Below are 10,385 nucleotides of genomic sequence, written 5' to 3'. Positions count from 1 at the left end.
ATTAGCAACTGAAGATGAATTGCAAGCGCCTACTAATAAAAGTGCACACCCTGTTTTCCAAAAAAATTGGTTGATTTGCACCCTTGCCAGCTAACATGGTGATTTCACTCTTGTGGGAATAGATGGGCATTGTGGGAGGATAAGGAGATCGGAATGACTCCAGGAGTTCAAAGAGACCAAGAATTTTAATCCAGAGAGGAATGTCCCATGTTCATTTCTTCATATAAAATCTGAAATTAAACATCAGGGAAAACACAGATAGCGTTTGCAGCATTCAAACTGATCACCAGGAGCTTATATAACATTCATTATCTTTACTGAGCCCAGCACAATAGAATTCTCAATGCAGGAATATTCACGCTCTACTGAGCTAAACCTGTATTTAACCTGCCTAGGAGGTGTGCAGCACAGGTTGCCATGGTGATCCGTCCTTGTAAAAAAGTATCCACTGCAGTGACAGAGTCTATCCTGTCCTACTAATGTGATATCTTGAGCATTATAACTGTTAGTGCCCCATGCAAGCTGTTTCCATAAACAAATGGGTTGTTCTGTGAGAGTGACTCTCTTAAAGGCGTTACCCGTCATGCAGACAATGAGTGGACTGTGAAATCACTTTTATTGCCGTCTGTGGTTTTTGAAGCGACCGCTAAGTCAGACACACCAAACAAATCTGTTCACAACTCTAGGGCAGAAAAGGAACAAAGCCACAGAAGTGAATTTCACACAGAGCAAACAGTTACAATCCCCAAGGGAGATAAACAAATGAGATTTGGTCAGTCAGTCCTCAGGAGTTTTAATTGACTAGCCGTTATGAAAATGCATGAGCATTTCTAATGTTTACAAGCCAAATCTGACCAATGTGTCATATGTTGAACTAGAATAATTAGTAATTTCCCAAAAAGAGCTTTGAACGTTGTTTAATGTGACTGTCAAATATTGTGATTTCCTAAAGCGGATGTAACACACAGTTTCTGCCAATCTCATATTAATCTTGAGAACCTATAGAGTAGTTGTGTCTTCGAAGAGTCTTTAGTTTGATCACATTTATAAAAAGACGGATCCAGCTTTACAATTATTTCTGTGTAGTTGACACATGGGCATTTCCGAGAGAATTGTTTAATAAGGGACTTTGAAAAGTTGCTACGAAACAGAATTTAATGTTTGAAAAAAACTTTCCGAAACCTATAAGAACGCCGAGGGAGTGTATCGCGCACAGAAATACTACGTCATATGTCCAACTCGTTTTTTGACAAGTTGACCATGTCAAGCATGAGAAGTCAGCACCTTTAACAGTGTAAAGAAGTTGAGTTGCCAACATGTGACCTGCATTAACATAGATGTTTGAGATCTTTTTTTCCAGTCTTTTACTGCTTTAGGCTCAGAGTTCTGTTTTCTATAATATTTCTTAATAACATTTTTATGCAACATATATACAAGAAATTATAGACGAACCAATAAATCAGCAAATATTAATTAAATGAAAAAAGATTTACACTATCGGCCGTATTAAGAAAACATCAAGAAAGATTGCCAGTTTGATTTTCAAAATTAATGGTCATTGTATGAATTAATAACATTCAGAAAGTTAAGAAATATAAATGTAATCTTTAAAAATGGGTATTGGCAGATATCACTCCAAATAATCGGCTATCTATATACGAGGGGATATGTATTATCGGTGCATCTCTAAAAGAAATGTTATTGAAAATTCTAAATCATTTGGAAATGATTGTCATTTCATATTTTACTTTGTGTTCAGAAAAATGTTAGGGGTTTTCAATGATTAATTGCAATTTTTCACATCCAGAACAAAAGTTTGTGTTTACTTAACAGAATATCTGTGAACTGTGCATGTCAATTTTGTATTTATAAACACATAAGTTTCTCCAGCTCCGCCCATTGGAACGCCCCCAGGAGGTTTGTTTTTCTTCGGGAAGAAATCGTACAGCTGTAAGGGTCTTCTGATAAATTCAGAAAACTAAACACTTTTCAGAGATGTGAAGAACGTAATGCTACTCTACAGGTACTCAAGATTAACATAAGATTGGCAAAACCCTCTTATTTAACCCCTCCTTTAAGCTTAAAAAAAGACTAACTAAATAATCGACTGGGGCGATGCTGATAATTAGTCGACATCAATCATTTTGATCTACTGGTTGTTTTATATTATTTTTCCTTCTAAATTTCTGAGCCGATTCCAGTATTTGTCGGTCTGAAAAGAGCACACGCATCTAATGACTGCACCAGACCACTAGACCACCACACATTTAGCGACACTTAAATCATGACTGGATATTCTGCTGAACCATCAAGTCTGTCGATCTATTCACTGATATAGATGGGCAAGCAATTTCCTTGTCTTTTCCTCGCTTTTTGTTCATGCATGCAATGAAGGTTAAATATTTCGGTAATGAAAATAAGAGTTAAAAGTTAAATGAGTGAGTATTATTTGTAAAATATTCCAGAAGTAAGAAACTATTCATCTTTATATTAATGCACACTTAAAGAATGAGAGCATTTCAGAATTCATGTATCGGAATCGGATCGGTAAAGGAAATGCTAATTTCACGCATTTCGATGCATTGTTGAAGCCCATATCGTGAACTGAGAGTATTGCTACATTCTAAAAATGTATCTATATTTTCAAATTTTTTTGCCAACCTTTGGCTTGCCCAGATGGAACTTCACTCCACAATTCTATAGTATTACTAAACCTATTGTTCACAAATTGGTGATGCTTTTGGCGATGACGACTCTGAACAATGGCTAAAAGTGCTCGGCGAGTTTGACGTGCCCCACAGCCATTTTCCTAGCAATTATCCCAAAGTGGCTCTTGTTTGGCATTGTTTCACGGTTCAGATCCTGGGCAGCACTGTTTGCAATGCCGAATCATTACTGCTGAAACACTGGCAGCTTTGGGACAACAGGCACATCGGCTGATCACAAGATGCGAGTGCTTTTCCAAAATGGCAGCTTTTTAGACACCTTTCCCGAATGAAAACAGCCCACTTGTTTTGAATGAGTGTGTACCCAAAAACAGGTCCTCATGAAAGTGAATCACTCTTTTCAAAACATCTGAATGGCAATGGAAAAACCATGGCTTCCACAGCTAAACCGTGAGCAAAATAACTGATTTAAGGTGGAGAAGCTCATACAGCAACTATTAGTTAAGACCACCAAAGTATATCCAAATTAAATCTCCCCCTCAGCAAAACAGGAACATCTGTACATGACATGCCTCTGTTAAAACTAACAAGTGTCCGACAACCAAAATGCACATGGTTTCATTCCTCTTTGTCCAAATAATCATTAACCTTCTCTTCTCCACAATGTTTGCTGTGACTCACAGGGAACCTACATTTGGAAGTATGGAAGGGTATACAGAGGGCACTGGGGCATGCAGATTTTATTCTTCCTGTGTATGCTGGCCCCTGCTTCAGCTGAAACGGATGACCTCACTTTTACTGACTCCAGATCTCTCTCGTTCATTTCACACGTGGCCCTTGATCGTCAGCCTCGCCCATGGCCTGCTGGCTACACCTTTTGAAAACAGTGCGGCGCATTTCCTGCATGAAGAGTTTGCAGTTTGACAGTTTGCCTGCATCTTTTGGAAAGTGAGAAGGAGAAGTGTTGCGAGGCCTGCTCAAAGTTCTCCTCACTTCAGAAAGTGATATCAAGCCCTGCTGGTGTAAATTCAAACAAATTCAAAGCAAACACCATTAAACTGAAACAAAAAGTAAACAAATTATAACAATTCATCTAAAATCTAGATTGAAGTTTATCAGTTGAAGTGACAATATAGCTCTGTGATATTGTTTTGCATAAGAATTCCACATTGCCACCTGACTGCCACGAAAGCAGCATTACTTAAGACATTTAAATAGATTTCACTTGGAGATATTCAGTTTCCTGGCAATATATTCACTAAGAGAGAGACAGGATGAGCTCACAGGTCAGCCAGAAGTTCTGCTGATATCACCATATCAAGATAAAGAGACACACACACACACACACAAAGTACAAGAAATAGCACTGGAAACTACCAAAAATTAAAATGCATCAATTACTCACCCTCGTGTCATTCTAAATCTGAATGACTTTCTTCTGCAGTTTCACAAATAATGATATTGGACTTTTATTTAATAAAAATAAGTCATCTTTTGTGTTCAACAAAAGGAAAAGTCATATACAGGTTTGGAATGACATGAGGCTTTCGGGTGAATTATCTATTTAACACAACTGTATTAGACTGTTGGTACTGGTAAACTCTTAATCACAAAATCAAATGTAGGGATCAATCCATTCTGGATTTATCATTCACTTTAACACTACCTCTAAAAGAAACTGAATAAACAGGTGGTAATTTTAAGGGAACGGTTGACGGATGTTGCTTTTTGAAATGCACATTCTAGACGAGCTGTACTTCACGAACAAGCTCCGCATACAACATAATAGCACCCTTTGCGATTTGACGCGATAGCCTCATCGATTTAATCATTTGAAAGGGAATTGCGATTAATCGTGTAGCCCTACAAAGAAAACGTGATGAAGAGTTGCTGCAGTTCATAATTCAGGCATCTGTAAAGCGCGAGCTTCACAGTTATAAACTGAGGCAATAAAAGAGTTATGAAGTGATGCGTGTCTGTATACAATGTGAGCTGCGCAGACACACGTCTTCTTTAGACCACATATGCGAGCTGCACAAAAACTTGTCTTTTTTTATACAATTATTAAGTCAGGGGGGTCTGCGCAAACTGCAAGTCCTCTTTATACAGCGCAAGCTACACAGTTATAAAGCCAGGCTAGTCTGATCAGTACAGTGTGAGGTTTTGTGCCCCTTAGCCTTGTTCGTATTTGTTCACAACGAACAGCCCACAGCACAGAGAGTCACAGGAAGAAAGTGAAACATTTGTTGGCATCTTCACGTCAATCAGCCATCGGTACATGGGAATATTACAGAAAAAGGTGTTGACTGATAACGGTCCAAGTCACGGTGTTCAAAATGTAATTATGTTTTAAATAGATCAAAGGAATCATGGAACGCTTGGGGATTATAACAATGTCAACTTTTGTTTTTTCAATCCAGGATGTCATCATATAAGCCTACATCTTCATAAGAAAATGAATCATTATTATGTGACTAATATATCATAACAGCATACTGCATCCTGACTAAACAACCACACAACAAAACAGCAGGATTTACTGGGTTTACCTCTGACAGAAAAACTAAAATAGTTCAATACTGCGAGTCTCAAATAAACAGCATGAACCAAAAATACAGCAAGTAACTTACATTTTCACCTCCAATTTTTAACTGACTGTCTTCATGACTAATGGCTGCATAAATCTGAAGCTGCAGACTGCATTAAGATGGAGCCCATAGTGGTTGAGAAGACAAGACTGTAATTATTGAGTCTAAGTGTGAGATGGGCGCTTTCAGTACTAATTTCAGCATTTGGGAGCAATGTTAACACCCATCCTCTCTAACACAAGAGGCTGAAAATCTCTGCCCTCCCGCACGAAACCCAACGAGCGCTGTCAGGCAGATGGCGAGACAGTTGGTGGGAATATTAGCGATAAATGCAGATACGTTCTAGCCTTCAACTGTTTCTTTATCATTCGTCAGATCCGAATCAACAGCTGTTCCATCTATGAAGACGGGAGATTAAATGATATGCCAAAACAATACGCTGGAAATATGTAATGGTTGAAAGTAATAATTTAAAAAAATGATCAATCTTAAAGCAAAGGGTTATATCCTTCCATTGTTTGTGACATTGGTTCTGTCATAGTCACCTGTGGTTACTTCGGTGGTCGCTTCCCAAAAAATAAATGGGATATGCTTTCGTATAGGTCATGCAGCATTTAACTCCAACCTCAAGCAAACACGTTTGAAGAAGCTTATCAAGGTTTAAGGATTATTTAAAAAGACTTCCTTAAAAAAATAGGTGTGTGAGCGGGGTGGGAACTAAGGACGGGGGCTCTCCAGAGTCAAATTTAAATAGCTATGCCCTATAATATTGTAGACTTCACATTAAGTCATGAGGCAATGAAGGTCCACATAAAGTGCTGCATTTAAGACATGGCCTCCCCTAATTAATCCATAAACATCCAAAGACACAATACTTAATACTAACACAATACTTACTTTTCATTAGGGATGTGGACGAATGTTCGAATATTCGATCTGCAATAACTTTTTGAAAATAAAAAATGCTATTCGAATGTTAGTTTTTTTCATAAGAATAAAAATAGCATCACCACAGGGTTAAGTTACCGCTACAGCAGACCTTATATAAAAAGACATGTGTATGCGTAACTAAATCTTTGTTCTCTCATTTAAACTAGCTTGCGATCTATTTTAAGTGTATACACTTTATGCCAGGATCGCGTCTTATTCTTGCCTCACATCCCCATATTAAAATGTTTAAAAACTGGTGAGCCACAGAATTTGTTAACATTTCTTACATAAGGTATAAAAATACCAACTTAATATTAAATGATTAACAATAATTCATAACTAGTTCTGAGCGGTTGTTCTTAATAAATTCATATTTGTTCATTAAAAATATATTAAGTGATGCTAACTTTAACAACTTGAAACATAAAAAGGTACATTCAACTGCAACGAATGTTAATGAATTTGGCGTTAGCATAAGACTGGCACCTTTTTCCATGCCTAAAACTTTAAAACTGCACAGCTTGAAGAGATGCATGCAAAACACATCAGACTTAAAAGCTGTGCACCACAATTTTACATTGTGTTTTGGTCGTTTGCTCTGCACTTGGCCTACAAGACCACCACCACTGGTTCAGTACCCCCTTATCTTCACTCGCTTATGCAGACTTATGTACCCACCAGATCCCAACGCTCTGCAAACGAACGACGTCTTGTGGTGCCATCCCAAAAAGGTAAAAAGAATTACTCTCACGTACCTTCTCTGGATCGGTTCCACATTTGGGGAATGATCTGCCAGCTGCTACAAGATCAGGAGATTCTGTAGCAATCTTTAAAAATCGGCTGAAAACACATCTCTTCCGTCAACACCTGACCGATCAGTTCTGACTTCCACCTCTTTTCTACTCTTTCTATAAAAAAATTAGCTTTGTATACTGTGGTAGGCTATATGAGACCAGTTCTATTGGACAATTTTTTTGGGGGGGGCTTTTTGTTGTACTTATGTTGTTCCAATAGCTTCCATTGTTAACCTCATTTGAAAGTCCCTTTGGATTAAAGCGTCTGCTAAATGACTACTAACTGTATAGTAAACGTAATGATATTTATAAGATTTGGTGTGAAATTGTGACTAAATAATTTTTTTTACAAATTAGGTTAACTTAATTTAAATACACGAAAACTTTAATTATTTTATTTATTTTAATTATTAGAAATATGAAATTATTGAAAATGCCCAACCCTATTTTCACTACACAGTAATTACGCTCAAATTCACAATAACAATATCATCACAATATCTACTAAACAAATAATGCTAACAGAAAATCATCTTTAATTTATGTTCGATAAATCATATTCCAAATACAAGTGCAGGGTAGCAAAGAGAGAATGTGTATCCACTGTGGCTCTCAGAGCAAAAGTTTAACAGATACAATATCACCATCTACTTTGTTGGCACATTACACAAAACATCAGTTCCTGGTTTTTATTTACGTGATATCAGATAGTATCGTGGTTAAGGTTGCAAAGGGGCGGGAAATTCCCTGTAAATTTCTGGAAACTTTCATCTGACTGACTGATTTAATTATAGGTAGAACTTTAATTCTGAAAAACATAATATTTTGTTGTGGTAAACATATTTAAGTGGTAATGAATAATTTACAATTCATGCAAATGAATGGACATGGGCTAGATTAATAAATACTCCTCAAGTAGCATGCTTCCTAAAACAAACTATGTCCTAGTATATACAATACTGGTCAAAAGTTTGAATACATTACAATTTTAAGTGATCATCATTCAAGCCTGCATTTTATTGTTTGAATAATAAAAAGCATTTGTTATTACTATTTGTATTTTTAAAGAAAAAATAATCACACATTATAAAAAAAGAAATAGTGCTAGCTTACATTTAACATATCTGATTTACTGGCTGGCTAGCTTCTGAATAAACACATTTTGGTATTTGCTAGTTAACTTTTATACCATATATAAAATATATTTAACAAAGTAATATCACAACTTATATAACTCAAATGTTGAACTGTGGCTTCAATATTCATGTGGTAGTCAGAGCCTGGAAGATGGGGATTTCCCACCCAGGTGACTATGGGATTGTTTGTGGGGGGTGGTCTTTTAGACATTTTTTTATGATCTCACCTAAATATCTGCTCAGTCAGTGTAGTTTCAAAACTAGGGATAGAATACGAACATTGCAGGGTTTTGCCAAGCTGATCTTGTACACACAAACACGCATGTGTAGGCCTACTGTACCTTTAAGTGGCTCAATCAAACACTTTACAAATTAAAAGTTCAAAACATTAATTAAGTTATATAAAACATTACATTCATTCAACCAAACAGAAATGTTTTTATCTCGAATAAAGCTTTTAATGCTTTTCAACCCAAAATAGCCAACTAAATTAAGTCTTCCTAAATGGGCAAAGCTCATTCACATCCTGCATTCTCTTGTGGTTCACTGAGCTTTAAATTATTCACTGATCTTTTATATTAGTGACTGAAAAGTTTCAACAAATCGGTTCATTCATACTGATTCATACTCGCTGTGTACAGTAAAATTCAATTCAAATTCAATTCAGCCTCCAGTTTTTCTATGCAAGAAAAACCCTGCCATTGGCATTTCCTGGACTACAGCTGTGTCCCAAACAACATACTATGCACTATGCACATAAACTATGTACTCACTCAACTATATAGTGTAGGAATTTTAGCAGGGTAGTATCGTGCCAAATGGAATACTGAGTGGTTTTACATAAACCGGAAGTATATCGGTTTCCAGACCAGCGCAAATGACATCAATCGCACGGCACAAAGCCTGTGAATAAAAATCAACTTGAACATTGTACATTTAGAGCTGGATTCCCATACAGGGCTTAAGACTAGTCCTACACAAAAACAAATGTTAGAGCTGTCCAAACTGAAAAGTAATTACATCAAATACAATAGTGAATTGTTTTGTCTCAAAATGCACACAAGTAATGTTTATTTGTAAAGCATGTCAGTAAAAACAAGCTATATGTCCTAATTTAACAAAACACCTAGTCCTAGACTAACCTAATTCCTGTCGGAATTCCAAGCGGAAAATTCACTTTTTAGAGTTGAATATAGTTTATATGCTACATTGTGCAGAGGACACATATTGGATTAGACCCATCTTCCAAGATAGAGAGTAGTTCTGTGTTGGCCTATTAAATTATATTACTGTTGGATTTCATCTCCATCCGTATTGACTTTACTAAAACTTTCCAGCCCAAAACCTTGTGAATTTGTAGGTGTGCGATAACAAACACCTTCAGATAATATACATGGGATTCTTCTCCGCAGGAAGAACTTGCACAAACACTGAAGCTGACTGAGCCAGTGCACCACATATTCCAGTGCATTTCTATTACATTTTTATCGGTATGTGTGGTCCTTGATGTTCAAACCCATGACATCCGCGCTGCAACAAAATGCTCAACCAAATGACTAACAGGAACATGTGAATGTGTTGTAGTGTCAATCAGATGCCACTTAAATGTACAATACAGAATTAGATAAGGAGACTGCCTTCTGACAAATCTTGGGAAATAAACTTATATGCCGCACGTGCTACGAAAAAAACCCCAAACGCGTGATAAAGATGTGAACGAGCATTAGACAGAGCCGCCTGTTTGTGTGAAGTGCGTTTGTCATAGTGCTTGTTCGTGTGAGGTTAACTAATGGCGCACCAGTATTTATTTTTCGTTTACATTTAGTTTTACTGCATTAAGTAAAGACATTTTTCTAGAGCCCTATGATCTGCGCGATGTGGGAAAACATCGCGCAAGCAGAACTATGTCTTCGCGACGACCCGCCAAAATAAAAGTGTGCTTAATTTAAAATAAATATACTTGTAGTACATTGATAAACTGTAATAAACACTATAGTATTCTTTAATATTTACTATAGTAAGGTTAAAAAATACTAAATACTATAGTACCCAAGAATTTCACTATTGTGAAATAATTATTATATTATCATTGCAATAGTATACAAGTTTTTTTATGGCCAAATTTTTTTTACTATTGTATAGCAAAACAAATGAAAATACAGAACTCAATTAAAAAGAGAAAAAAACTAATGGTTAGAGCGTTGGGCTTGTGATCAGAAGGTTGCCGGTTCTAATCTCAGTGCCAGCAGGTCATGACTGAAGGGCCCTTGA

The sequence above is a fragment of the Barbatula barbatula genome (genome assembly GCF_947034865.1).
Source record: "Barbatula barbatula genome assembly, chromosome: 15".
NCBI lineage: Eukaryota > Metazoa > Chordata > Actinopteri > Cypriniformes > Nemacheilidae > Barbatula > Barbatula barbatula.
This window is presented reverse-complemented; position numbering follows the sequence as displayed.